The sequence below is a fragment of the Magnolia sinica genome, chromosome 19, assembly GCF_029962835.1.
Source record: "Magnolia sinica isolate HGM2019 chromosome 19, MsV1, whole genome shotgun sequence".
Classification (NCBI taxonomy): Eukaryota; Viridiplantae; Streptophyta; class Magnoliopsida; order Magnoliales; family Magnoliaceae; genus Magnolia; species Magnolia sinica.
Window position 1 is genome coordinate 30,489,745 of NC_080591.1, and position 14,120 is coordinate 30,503,864.

Sequence of the window (14,120 nt, forward strand, 5' to 3'; positions counted from 1 at the left end):
TTCTTCGATTGGGCATGCTTTTGGGCTTGGGTTCGGGCTTGGGTTCGGGCTTGGTTTTGGGCTTAACTAGTGAGTTGACTGAGTCGCAGGGTTGGCTAGGCTGACCAGGTGAGTTGACTCAAGGCTATAGGGTTTTAGGTTCCTACAATTCAGGGTTAGGCTGATTGGATTGACTGGGTTGAATGGGATGAGTTTAGGGTTTAGGATTAGGGTTCGCTTGTCCATCCATCAGTTCAAACTCAATCAGCTTATCATCTTGGGGTGAGGTGTCTTCAGTGTGCAACATTTGTGGCCCACCATCTGAAATCATGTGAGTGATTTGAACCATCCATCATGCTCAAACAATAATTTCGAACAAAACCCAACCTTCTCCACACATTGAAACACGTGTGCATGCACACAATTTCCATCACAAATAGATATTTTATGCGGGTGTTTTACCGAAATCGGAAGTCCTCATTGGCAATCCGAGTGGATGCATCTTGACCCTTCGTCGTATTTAATCCCAGTCGTGCAACTTAACCCTTTGTTTTAGGGTTTCTTTCCTTAGCAAGATAAGAGGTTAAATGAAATCTTTTATGTTTCAGGTGTTGGCGCAATCCCAACCTCTCGTTTGCTTCTAAAAACTCCTCTGGATCATCCTAGAAGTAGGATTTAGGGCTTCAAGGAATTCTCATAGCGTCAGTTATTAGATCTTGTGAGAGATATCACCAGCACTCGAAATATTGCCCATAACCAAATATCTCGTGCACCATCAAGAATTTGTGATTGTTTCTCCAAAAAATGGGTCCCACAGTGATTGTTAGACAAATCTATGCCATCCTTGTACATTGGATCAAAGGAATACCCATCCGTTCAACTAGAAAACCCATCATCTTCTTGCGGGCCCCATTTCTTGATCAAAGACATTCATCGGGATCCCATGGCTTCTGAAAATCATCCCCAGCAGTTGTAGATAGCCATGCAGTCGGATCTGGATGCATCACCTAAAATTTTAACAAAGGATGTCCTGAGTTTATACTTAGTTGATCCTAACTAATCTATGGATTTAATGGTTTCAAATCCTCTAGAATAGGATTAGTAAAACCTATAAAAACCTCCCTTTTTAGGGCAATCCCTTTCTAAAAATAGAAAGTGAGAGAGATAATTTGACTCGAGTCGTGCTGCATGGTTTGACTCACCGAGTCTTATGAGTGGGTTTGGGCATCTGGAAGAGTCCACACTCAGTGTGGTGACCAAAAAGAGAGGAGAAAGAGTAGGAACAGGATAAAAGAATAAGAAGATCAAGAGGGGAGGAGGAATTGAGAAGAAGGGGAGAGGCGAGTCCAAGCCACTGAGTTGACTTGGATTCGACACAAGGCTGAGTTAGGAGCTGGTCTATACAAACCTTGTTGGTCTAGCCAAGTCAACATGTTAAGTCTACTCTTGTCCAGATTCATCTGGTCATTTCAAAAGTAGAGGGTAAATAGAGAATGCAAAATAAGAGGAAGAAAGTTTGGGGGCGACTAGTTAACTTAACTCAAAACTGAGTCATAGAGTCCTAAGTCGAGTATGGATAGGATCAGCACCCTGCAGACATGAATTTTAGTAAGGAAAAGATGGAAAGAGGAAGAAGGAAGAGAGAGAGAGAGAGAGAGAGAGAGAGAGAGAGAGTTTATGGGTAGAGCGAGTCGACTCAGCACCTTGCTGAGTCTAGGTCTGTTAGGTGCAATTTTTGGGGCGATCAGTATGTAGCATGTGGTGTTTTGGGTTGATTTCAACCTATCAATGTAAAGAGATTCCATTGGTAGAAGTTGGTTTTACAACGAGTTGGGAGGAACTCGATTTAAGGTTGAGTCCTTGTCAGGTTGTAACTATGTTGGCTCATTAGAGTTTGTTGAGTCTACTTCCAAATAGGGCGAGTTCGGACCTGATTCGATTAGCATTCAACAGATTTCACTGCTTGAAGGCCAGGTTGGAGAGTTCGACTCAGTTTGTTTCAAAGTCGAGTTATGCCATAACTCATCTAAGTAAGTTGATTTTTGGAGTTCTACTTAAATTCCAATCTAGTCATCGTTAAATTATTCTAATCTTATATTGGAATTTGAATCGCTTCCTCTAACGCTTCTATATCTAGCCAAGTTCTATCAAGTTCTCCTCAATTTGTATCAATTGGGTCCAAATCAGGCCAGGTCAAGCTTGTATCGGTGTGGTAAGGATTGGATTCTTGAGCATGCACAAACAATTCCAATAACACTGAAAGACATTTCTCAACTCGAAAGGTGAGCATCACCCATCAAGCTTTCCAACATTACGATAGTTAGTTCAGTTCATTTATTATCATTAAATGCTTAATGTAATATTTAGCAGAATGAATGATAAGTGTTAATTTCTATTTGAATAATCCTTCATAAACTATTGATGATTTGATTTAAATTCAAGTATGCGAACATGTTATGGATCTCAAATATCTTCTTTTTTCTTGTTTAAGATGAGCACTTTACATGTGCATTTGCTATTAATATTATATGTGGCTTGTTTTGTCCCTAAAGATTATCAAATGGTATTATTGGAGTTTCCTCAAACTAGTGGCTACTTGTGTAATGGATTAAATAAAATTTTGATATAGAGTTACCCTCTCATGAATCATTTGTGCCTATGTGGCTTTTGGGTAACCCATCTTCGTCGTGTCCTTAAATGAACTTGTCATGTATATGGCTTTAATGGACTATTTTGTATAAACTTCCTGATTTCCTAGTTATTAGGCCGAGTTATTTATGATTTTTGAGTGATGCTAGAGTTCATGTGTTGATTTTCTATTTACTTTGTGGAGTTCACTTGTATTGTGATTTTCGTGTGAAGTTGAAGTTCACTAGTGATTTTCTAGTTATCTTACGAAGTTCTTATGATTTCTGGGTGACATTGAAGTTCACTTATTGACTTTCTAGTCATCTTGTGGAGTTCACATGCAACGTGATTTCCGGGTGTCGTTGAAGTTCACATGTTGATCTATCTGATTATATTATTATATTCACATGTACATTGTCAATCGACCCAATTTGTGTGAGCTTGTCACTTGAGCCCGTGCTTGATGTACTTTCACTGGTGACTAATCACTTGATATTGCATGTGGGTTTCGCCCCACTCGTGGGTTTTGTCTAATGCTAGTTTGATTAGCATCTGCAGTCTAATGTGCATATGCATATATTCATGCATTTAAAAAAGATCATATCGTGAATTATTTCGTATGATTCTTATTTTAGAACTTTCAATGGCTAATGTGATGGATGGTAATATCATTTGTCATTATTATTACGAATGGTTTAGTATAGACCTATTTTGATAAACTATGTTTAACTATTTTGATGATTTAGTAAATCTTGATGGGTATACCTACTGAGATAGCCATTGACGCTATCGAACCACATTCAGTTATTATAGGAGACGTAAATGATGTACAAGTGGGTGCTCACGTGAAGCATGAGGAGTTAGATGATATTACTGCTCTACATTCTAGATTTTGCTTATATTAAATTTTGTACTTCCCTATATTTGTAAATTTTGAGACATTGGTTTGTATAAGCCCTATGGGCAGCCGCTCATATATCTTGAATGTGTATTCAGACTTTTCTCTATGATTGTTTTGTTTCTCTTCCGCTATAGTGTTCACTCATAAGAAAGAAAGAAAAATATACGTGAAATGTGGTTTATCTTTAAAGGTTAATACTCAGAAATTTGGAAAACAAGTACTAAACTCGGGTTATAAAATCCGAAGCGTTATAACAGTTCATGTAAGATCGAGTTGCAAGTATTATAGTAAGTAGTCACCGACATGGAAGAATTATTAAAAGCTAAATGAGTTCTACATAGAGGAGCATATCTGTTACAATATATGAATGATCATGAAAACAGAAATCCCATCAATGGCAAGTACCCAAAGAAATACTACACAATGTTATGAGAATCAATGTAGACATAAAAAAGAAATGACTGTTGGGTTGGGTGATTAGAATGAAGAGTAGAGCAGAGAAATAGTAAAGATCGGTCGCTACATAGATGTAATACGAAACGCAGTTTTCTCTTACGAGAAAATTAGAATATAGAAACTAAACAAATGTTTTTGCCGAATTGAAAGCCCAATTTTATCTTCGTTCTTTTAATGTTCAAGCCTTAAGCTTTGGGCGCCACCTATAGAGAGTATCATTTTTTTAATAGAATCTTTTCACCTCATGCACAGAAGAAGTACCATTGATGGAAAGACTAAATTGATATCAAGACGACAAGGTAAAAATGATCATCACTATTTGTATTCGTATGAAAAGATGACAAGCATGCCAGGTGAATTTTGATGCAAGGATTGAGCACACGAAGATTAAGCACAAACCCCATGCCATCGTGTGTTGCACGTTGGAGCGGCCGCAAAAAATCGAATGTCTACTTACATCTAAAGATAACATTCACCGCTCTTATTTTCAGCGATACAACTTTCATTATTAATGCAGTGATATAAAACCGCACGCATGCCTATAGTGGATTGAAACATCAAATGCCATGTGGCTATAATTTGGTGGCATGAGAACGCTGCAACATACTCAATAAGTCTATAAAAGACCTATCAAGGTAAGGATCCTATCACGGATCTGGATATGATATGCTCGGTAAAGTTGTCTCTCACAATCCTTCTAAAATAGAAAATCTTCCCAAAGACATTCGGTGCTCTCACGACAATTATAAAGATTCTAATATCCAAGAATCAGATCAACACCTAAGAGGGTTGGCACCAATAGATCAAACCAATATCAGAGCATATCAGAATGAAAATAATAGGAGATTGAGATTTAGTGGATATGGTCCCATCAAATCTACAAATATTCAAGGGCACGATAAGAGGAAGGGTAGATGTAAGGCCCATATCCTAAACCGTACCATTCCGTAGGCTTCCGCAGTCCTCTCGGTTGAATTCCGACAACCTGTGACCTGTAATCGGCGTTTGCACGTGACCCTAAGTCGTATCCTATATATCTATGTCGACTCGACTCGAAACTTGTATCCCAGCAACCGCACTGTCACCACGGTTCCAACGCCGCGTCTTGTGCGCCGATGCGATACCCAGGTTAGGAGTTGTGGGCCTGCATTCATTTCGAGAAAAATGCTACGCATTGCGAATTCTGAGAAATCTCTATAACCCATCACATCAATCAATCAAGTACATAACCCATTACAAGTCAAGTACCAACCCATACCCTACCCTTCTCTCTCCTATCCCCAAAGTCAACTCTCATGTCCCCTCCTTACACCACTCATCCCTTCCTTACACGCCCATTCCTCCCATTCCATGTCTTACAACACCCTCTCCTCTCTCATTCTCTTCACCATTTCCAAGCCTCCATGAGAGAAAAATTCTAAGAAGATAAAGCCTAGTGTGTGGCCTACTCCCTACCCCTAAATCCTCATCTCCACCCTTCAATCTTCATCATCTTCCATTAAAGAAGGAGCTAAAGAAGAAGGCCAATTGGTGGGTAATTTTAGGATATCCACCGTTGATTTCCATTTAAGGGCCCACTTATGATGGGACCCACTTTAATGTATTTGTTGTGATCTAAGAGGGGCCCATAGTGGCAGGGTCCCTCCACTACACTGATCACTCTCTCCCTCTCTTTCTTCTTCTTATGATTGATGATGATATGTGTGTGGCCCACCCTGATACACCCCACCATGAAGTATGTATTCTATATCCATGCCGGCTACTCGTAGGGCCCACCTTGTCGGTGCCCAGCAAGTGGCTGAAAGGAAAATACAAATATCAGCTTATTTAGAGCTAAGGTGGGCCACACGTGTGGACCCCACCCATGACGCATGCGTTTCATCTACTCCATCCACCATTTAGCCTGCTGGACGATGGGGTCTGCTGGATGCATGGACCGTCCACACAGCCCAGCCAGGTGGACAGTGGACCCACCATGTATAAATGTGTTATACATACACGCTGTTCGTTTTTTTTTGGGATGGGACCCACCCCACACGTGCTGCACGTGTGGGGGTGGGGCCCACCAAATGTATGAATTGCATATCCACACCGTCCACACAAGGGACGGTGGGGCCCACTAGGCGCATCCCATCCTGACCATCCAGATCATGGGCCAGCCATGATATATGTGTTTTATTCCATACCGTCCAGATAGGCTGGACGGTGAAGTATGCAATGTGATGTATGTGTTTTAATCCACACGTGGGACCCACCTTGATTCATCCAGACCGTCCAAACCAGGGACGGTGGGTCCCACACAGCTAGTGCTGCTGTTTGACGCCAGCGAGTTCTGTGGGCCCAGATCATGGGGTATGTTTTATATCCAAACCGTTCATCTGTGTGGGGCCCACACGTGATGCATATGTTTTATATCCACACCGTCCATTGCTTAGATGGTGGGAACCCATCCCACATGTGGGGCCTACTTTGAGTGGAAGTGGATTGGCTGGACTACCACACACCAGCTATATAGCTGTTATAGTGGCATCACCAAATTCTGTGGGACCCACCGTTGATATGTTTTAGATCCAAACTGTCCATCCACTTTCTGAGATCGTCTTAAGGCCTGAGACGAGTAATGAGGCAGATCTACCTATCAGGTGGACCACACTACAAAAATCAGTGGAAGATGATCGTCCACCATTGAAACCGTCTAGGGTCACAGAAGTTCTGGATCAACATGAAATTTGTTTCTCCCCTTAATTCAGGCATTTGTGACCTTATGAACAAATTGGATGTAAAATGAATGTTATAGTGTGGCCCATGTGATGAGGCCCACCTTGATGTATTTGTGGCCATCCATGAGGCTCACCTTGATGTATTTGTGGCCCATCCATGAGGCCCACCTTAATGTATTTATGGCCCATCCATGAGGCCCACCTTGATGTATTTATGGCCCATTCATTAAGGCCCACCTTGATGCAATTGCGGCTCATTTGATGAAGCCCGATGTGATTATATTAGCCTATATGATGAAGCCCTTCTTGATGTATATGAGGCCCATTGGTGCGACCCATATGATGTGGGCCAGTTGATGTATATGAGGCCATTGGTGCGGCCCATGTGATGTGGCCCACTTGATGTATATGAGGCCCATTGGTGCGGCCCATATGATGTGGCCCACTTAATGTATATGAGGCCCATTGTGATGTATATAAGAACCATAAGTGAGGCCCAATGAAATGTATGTGAGGCCTTTGTGCAGGGCCAAATGTGATGTATATGAGGTCCATTGCGATGTGTGATTCTACCATGATGTATGTAATGATGTTTATGGTCGATCATGCCTTGGGAGCAATGATGGTTTGGCGTCCACATTGTAAGAGAAATGATGGTTAAATCTGCATTGTAACTCTCCCTAGAGCCTATTGTTAGGCCCATACTTATTGTGTGTAGGCCGTCTAGGCCCATCTTCATAATGAAGATAGTTCATCACCATATAACATGCTTAGAATAATTTCATGATTCATGCCCATACGCATCATATGTATGCTTGATATGAGGAGTGACTGATCATAGCATATGTCATTGGCCAAATTGTTTATGGGACTCACTGATAGGAGTTGCCTAAATGAGCGAGTGGTACGCGCAGGATTACTGCATGACTAGATGGTGTGATTCATGCATCTCGCATCTGTGTGACATGATTATTGTCCGCCCTAGCGACATCAAGGTTGTGGCCTCCACAGGCATATCATGGATGGCATGTTCAGACACCGAAAATACTGCTACTAGCATTGGGGCACCATAAATATCCTTGGGTGAAAATTCTTAAACCCAATGGTACTAGAGGATGACTCCAACATCGAGACTGAGTGGATACATGAGCGCACGAGGGCCGTATACCAGTAGGCCACATCTCCCACTGTATTGTGGTCGGTTGGAAAGGGGTGTGACCTTACTCGCCTGAGTGAGGGGGCAATATCTAGGTTGAGTTTGACCATCTTGAGGAATGGGTCCGCTATCAACGAGCCAGGCCCAATATTGGCAAGCGAATAGTGATGTCGCTTTCACTTACCCAATAGTGAGCTCGGATAGGGACGACAAGTTAGCGTAGAGTGTACTAGACTCCGATGATTATCGAGCGTGAGAACTGTACTAATATTTAATGCTCTAGTGATGAGCTACATTAATATGTGGATTCGGATGAGGACTAGTATGCTTGAGTTACATCTCGCATCGCATGGCCTTGGTATGGCCGACATCATTCACGCCTTACATCACATGACCTTGATATGGCCGATAGCATTCATGCCTTACATCACATGGCCTTGATATGGCCGATAGCATTCATACCTTGCGTCGCATAGCCTTGGTACGCTGATAATATTCATGGATTCTAACATATTCCACATTACTCAGATATTTCATTCTGAGAATGCTTATATTGCGCGCACACTTTCACCACCCTCTAAGCTTTCTATAAGCTTATGCATGATTGATGCGTACAGGTGACGCTAGACTGTAGATGAGCAGGAGCAGGAGCGTGCGGCAGAGCTTCTAGAGCTTTTGATTATCGCTATTGTATTCTCTTTATGCGCATTGTACCTTAAAGCTTTTGATCATAGTGGATTTTATGATAGTGTCTTGGTTATTGTTCGTGGGTTATGCTTATTGTTGTGCTTATTACGAATCAAATTCATGTTGAAAATCCTTCTTGTAGGATCCCAGGATCGGAACCTGATATATGGGTACCAGGAGCCGAGAATGGGGTACTAAGGAGGTTGTCGGCACCGGATTCAGCGATCGGGAATTTTGTGAGCCCGGTTTTAGAGTTTGGGGCTTGACAGTAAAGATGGCTCTGATCAAGCCAAATCTTGATGCGACTGTGTTTTAAAGGTCTCCATAGGGGAGCATCTACATAAAAGGAAGATTTGACCAACAATTTTAAATTTACAAAAACTCCCTATGGGAAGACTATCAACCATAAATGCGAATGATCCTGGAGCATCAAGGAAACCCAACAAGGGTTTTACTGCCTCGGTAACCTATAAAAGGAGAATATGATGAAGAACACGAGGGTCACACCAAACACAATCTATCTTCTTTGCATTTATCTTAACATAGCTTAGTTTAACCTTAGTTCTAGCATATATCGCTAATGTCTAGTGACATCACTACAGTATCCTATAGTGATTAATCATCCACAACCTTACATTGTTGGAACCCAATCAACCGAGTTCTTACTTGGATGATCATCATTCTGGTCACATCCTGTTGAACATCCACCTAAATTGTTTGTTTAGACGGATGAATTAGGTATTTATCTATTTTATTTCTCTATTTATTTTTACTTTGTCAATTGTAATAACCATCATTCATATATTAATAAAATTGGTATTGCTTTAGCTTTTTTGTTTATATGTTCATCTTTATTATTTTGAGAAATACGTTGGATACGATTATCGATGAAAGAAAAGCCTTCAATGTGAGGTAAAAAGAATCTATCAGAAGGACTAACCCTTACCCTTTCACAAATTACCTAATCGCTATTACAACCGGTGATTGAGAGGACAACTGGATTTCTAAATCTGGTCTTACCTAGTCCATCTCAATGTGAGGTTATTAGCATTCAATCAAACATTGAGTCGAGTGCGACCTTGGCACATCCACACTTTCTAATCAGACATGCAAATCGAATACAGGCCCCCGATCACATGTGTGGCCTCATGTTTGATTGAATTGCACAAACAACACCCACCTGTAGAGCGTGACTTAAAATTTCCAAGGCAAGATAATATCAATCAAATCATTTCATTTTACTTTGGAATTTAGATTACTCACTATTTGATATCTTTAATTAGATGGTTACGATTACTTGGAAAGTATAAAATTAAAAATGCTCCATCCTCAGTGAGTCCTGCTATTTACAGTCTGGATGGGATGCAAAATAGCTATCGATGGCTAAGTGGTGAGATTCGCTACTGAAGTGACGTAACTAAGTTCTATGGGGCCCACCATGATGTATGGGTTGTATCCACACCGTCCATCCATTTAGAGAGATGATTATGGGGCATGGAACAATTAATGAGGTAGATCCAAATTTCAAGTGGCCCAACTATAGAAAACAATGGGAACAGTGACTCCCACCATTGAAACCTTCTTAGGCCTAGCATGATGCTTATTTGAGATCCAACTTGTTCATAAGTTCACATAGATATGGAAAAAGGGAAAACACAAATATCAACTTAATCAAAAACTTTTATGGACCCCAATCAGTTTTTAATGGTAAGCGTTCAATCCCCATTGTTTTTTCTAGTGGGGTCCACTTAAGCTTTGGATCAGCCTTATTCTTTGGCTCATACCCTAAAATGATCTCTCTAAATGGATGGACTGTGTGTATACAACACAAACATCATGGTGGGCCCCACAAAACTTGGTGATGTCACTTCATTAGAAAATCTTGTTATTAAAGCTGTCAATAACCAATCCACGTCCTTCTGGATGGTGGTACTTGAGTGAAACACACTAGAGGAGCAGATGCAAATTGCTTGCGAAAGCCTTTTCATGGGAACTTCCTACTATACGGGAAGCTAGGTGGGGCCCACTGTGATATTTGTGAGGAATCTACTCCATCCATTTTTCCATATCATGTCAGGAGAGACCCCAAAATGAGACATATACAAAACTCAAGTGGGATGCATGACACGAAAACAGTGTGGATTGAATGACCACCATTGAAACATTTGTGGGCCCAAAGAAGTTTTGAATGAGACTAATATTTTTATGTTTTCAATTCATCCCAGTAGGAATGACATTTTGAAACAAACATAATGGTGGGCCCCAGGGAGGTTTTAATGGCAGGCATTTCCCTACCCACTTTTCCTTGTCATGCGGCCCACTTGAGTTTTAGATCTTCCTCGTTTTTGGGCCCATGTCCAAATATGATATGGAAAAACAGATGAAAAGGGTGGATTCCTCCCAAACATCATAATGGGCCTAACTAGCTTTAGAAAGGCATTTGCAGGCAATCCTCGTACAGAAGCTACTATTAATTTTTTAAATGTTTAAAAACTATCATGCTTTGGGAGGAATAACGAACAGGCATGTAATCGACAATCAGAGAGGAATCATGTAGTATGTGGCTAACATTTTTAATTGAATTTCAATTTGTATAAATGGATCTTTTATGAAAGAAATACAATGGTCTATGTTGAGGGTTAAATATTGCATATTAGACCCCAGTTATTACTTGATTTTACGAACATAATACCATTTAACGCCCTATTTTAATCATGTTTGTGCTGCAAGGTGAATTTAGGAGCCTGGACTAAAAAAGGGTACTAAAAGCATGGATTTAATGCTCATAAATCACCAAGTTAAGGTAAGCACCCCAGGGGACTGAGATTGAAGAATTTATACACCAAAGATCCGAGAAAATTAAGTGATTGGGTTTAAACGGGCCTAAAAGTCGTCCAGAATGCAAGATCACAGGGTTCCACCATCTGTTTGACTCAAAACTTTATATATGGCCTGAGGACCATAAATTAACCGCACATGTAAAATTTCAGCCATTGGATCCTTGTGAAAGTGGCCCAACGGACAGATCATCCCATAAATCTCTGATTTGGGGCTCACCTGATATCTGGATATGCTTCAATTTTGGTCTCAACCCCTTAAAAGGGGTGATAAAACGAATGGATGCAGAGGATTTCGAATACACATCACAGTGGACCCCACATGTGCATTGTGCATACACAGTGCACACGTGCACTGGACGTGCACCAGACTAAGGTCCGGTCAACAACAGAGCTGACCCGATCCTTCTTCCGCTGGAACCAGCAGACGCACCGCGTCCGGTGGGTTTAGCTAGTTAGTCCCACTCATCTTCCAGATTGATGATCTGGACCTTTCATATGCTCTAGGGGGTTGGGAAAACCCTAGTCAAGCTCTCCTTTTAATCTCATGGACACGTACATGCGTAGATCGCCAGAAAACGCAGGATGAATGGCGAGTTGATTTGATACAGTATACCACACCAAAACTTGACCAAAACTACTCTTTTTCGACTTGTTTTCTCCAAGAATCTAATGAACGGAGTGGATCTTTCCTAAAATATCACTGTGGGGCCCACCGAATATCTCAGCGCACCCTTTACGTAAGTCTTACGCATGCTCGACGTCCGGTTCTCTGTGGGCCTTTGTATGAGCTTGGAAACAATCGCTTCAACGATCTGGACCATCCAAAAGGTCAAGAAGGTGTCCACGACCCTCACCATGGAGTCTGATTCCAGTTTTGTGATGATCTTCCGTGCCAAAACGCTTCCAAATGCAAGCTGTTTGCGTTTTTCTTACGCATAAGCACTGTTGCTGTGTAAACAAGGTCGGTGACCGACCTAGCTTTCATCCCAGCCTATAAAAGGGAGAGAGATAGAGAGAGAGGGGGGACGTGTGGAGGAAAGGAAAGAACAAGAGAGAGCGTGAAGACGGGAGATCGGCCGGCATCTAAAGTCCTTTTCTTCCTTCCCTTCTTAATTAGTCTTATAGTTTTTTAAGAGATTTCAGTTTAATCATGTCTGTGATTAGCTAAACCTCTTAGCTAGGGCTAAGAGGTGAAACTTGTAGCATGATGGGTGGTTATCTATTGCTTTGATTCATGTTTATGAACTCTCTTTGATTATAGTTTGATTATATTGAATGTTTTTTGTCTTTAATGGTTTATTGTGACTTAAATTACAATGGATTTACGATGGCTCTGAGCATGTTCTGTTCATTATAAGGATTATGAACGTGGGAGTCATGTTGTTCGCCATCGTCTCATGGGCATGGTAGGATGATGGAACCCTTCCCTATGTTCATAACTCCCTTAGATTGGTTGTGGATTGGTTAAATTTTGTTGTTTGCTTTGTCTCATAGGCATGGTTTTGTGATGGAATCAATTCTAATTCTCATACCTCTCATCTCTTGAAAACTAATCAAAGGAAGTTTAGATTTGGTTTTTATAATTATATCTTCTAACTAGATGAAGATGGGACTTTGAATCTAGTTGTGTTTATGAATCAAGCATAGATCTCTCTAATCTCTACAAGTGGATCCTTGGAAACCCTAATTCCCCACTTTTGAATTTTGCAAATTTTAGTTAATTAAATTTACAATTATTCCATTAATTTTTCCTGATTTAAATACATCTTCTTCTAGTTCTAGTTTTGGTTATTTTTAGATTACATACAAGGTTCAATCCCTGTGGATTCAACCTCGTTCTTATCGAGATTATTACTACATCACAACCTTATACTTGGGGTGTGAACAGTCTATAATTAGTTATGGATGCGACAAGCCCCAGCACGACTTGTATACGGCGCAGAAGTAGCTTTAAACGAAATCACACAACACATATAGGGAAAAAAAATTCAAGCAACCATAGAGAACACAAGAATTTTATATGAAAAAACCCATGTGAGAAAAAACCACAACACCAAGCGACAAACAATCCACTATAATTAGAAAGTTACAAAGAGATGGAACATCTTATAAATGAGAAACTCTAGCTTCTCCCTTTAAACCTTTAAAAGTGTGTTAAGCTCCTTTCGTTCTACCTTAATTGCATAATGAGAAGCCTATTTATACACTTTCGTACAAATTAGAAATAAAAACCTACACTTACGCATTCCACTAAATCGCACCTTCGGTCGACTAAGACATCAACAAAGTATCTTGGTCAACCGAAATAAATATTGATCAATCGTGAACATCATAATGTGCTTCAGTCGACCCAAGAATTCCTCACTCGATCGAATAATACTATACTACATTAAAGGCACTATATCAACAATCTTCACCATGGCTTTAATCCTCTAGCTCCACTGCTCCAAGTTGCTATCACCATCTCTACTCTCTTTCATAATAACACCATCATCATCGCTTCTCGTGCATACTTCGCCTTCATTCCTTCTTTGCCAAGCCCAGAGAGGTTGAATAAAACTAGAACTTCTCTGCAGGAACCACTTTCGTAAGCATGTCCATCGGATTCTCATCGGTGTGAATCTTCTCAAGAGTGACACCGACTTCCACTAACATCTGTCAGATAAAACGACAACAAACATCAATCTCTTTAGTTCAAAAATGGTACGCCAAGTTCTTTACTAAAATGATAGTACTCTCGCTGTCATAATGCA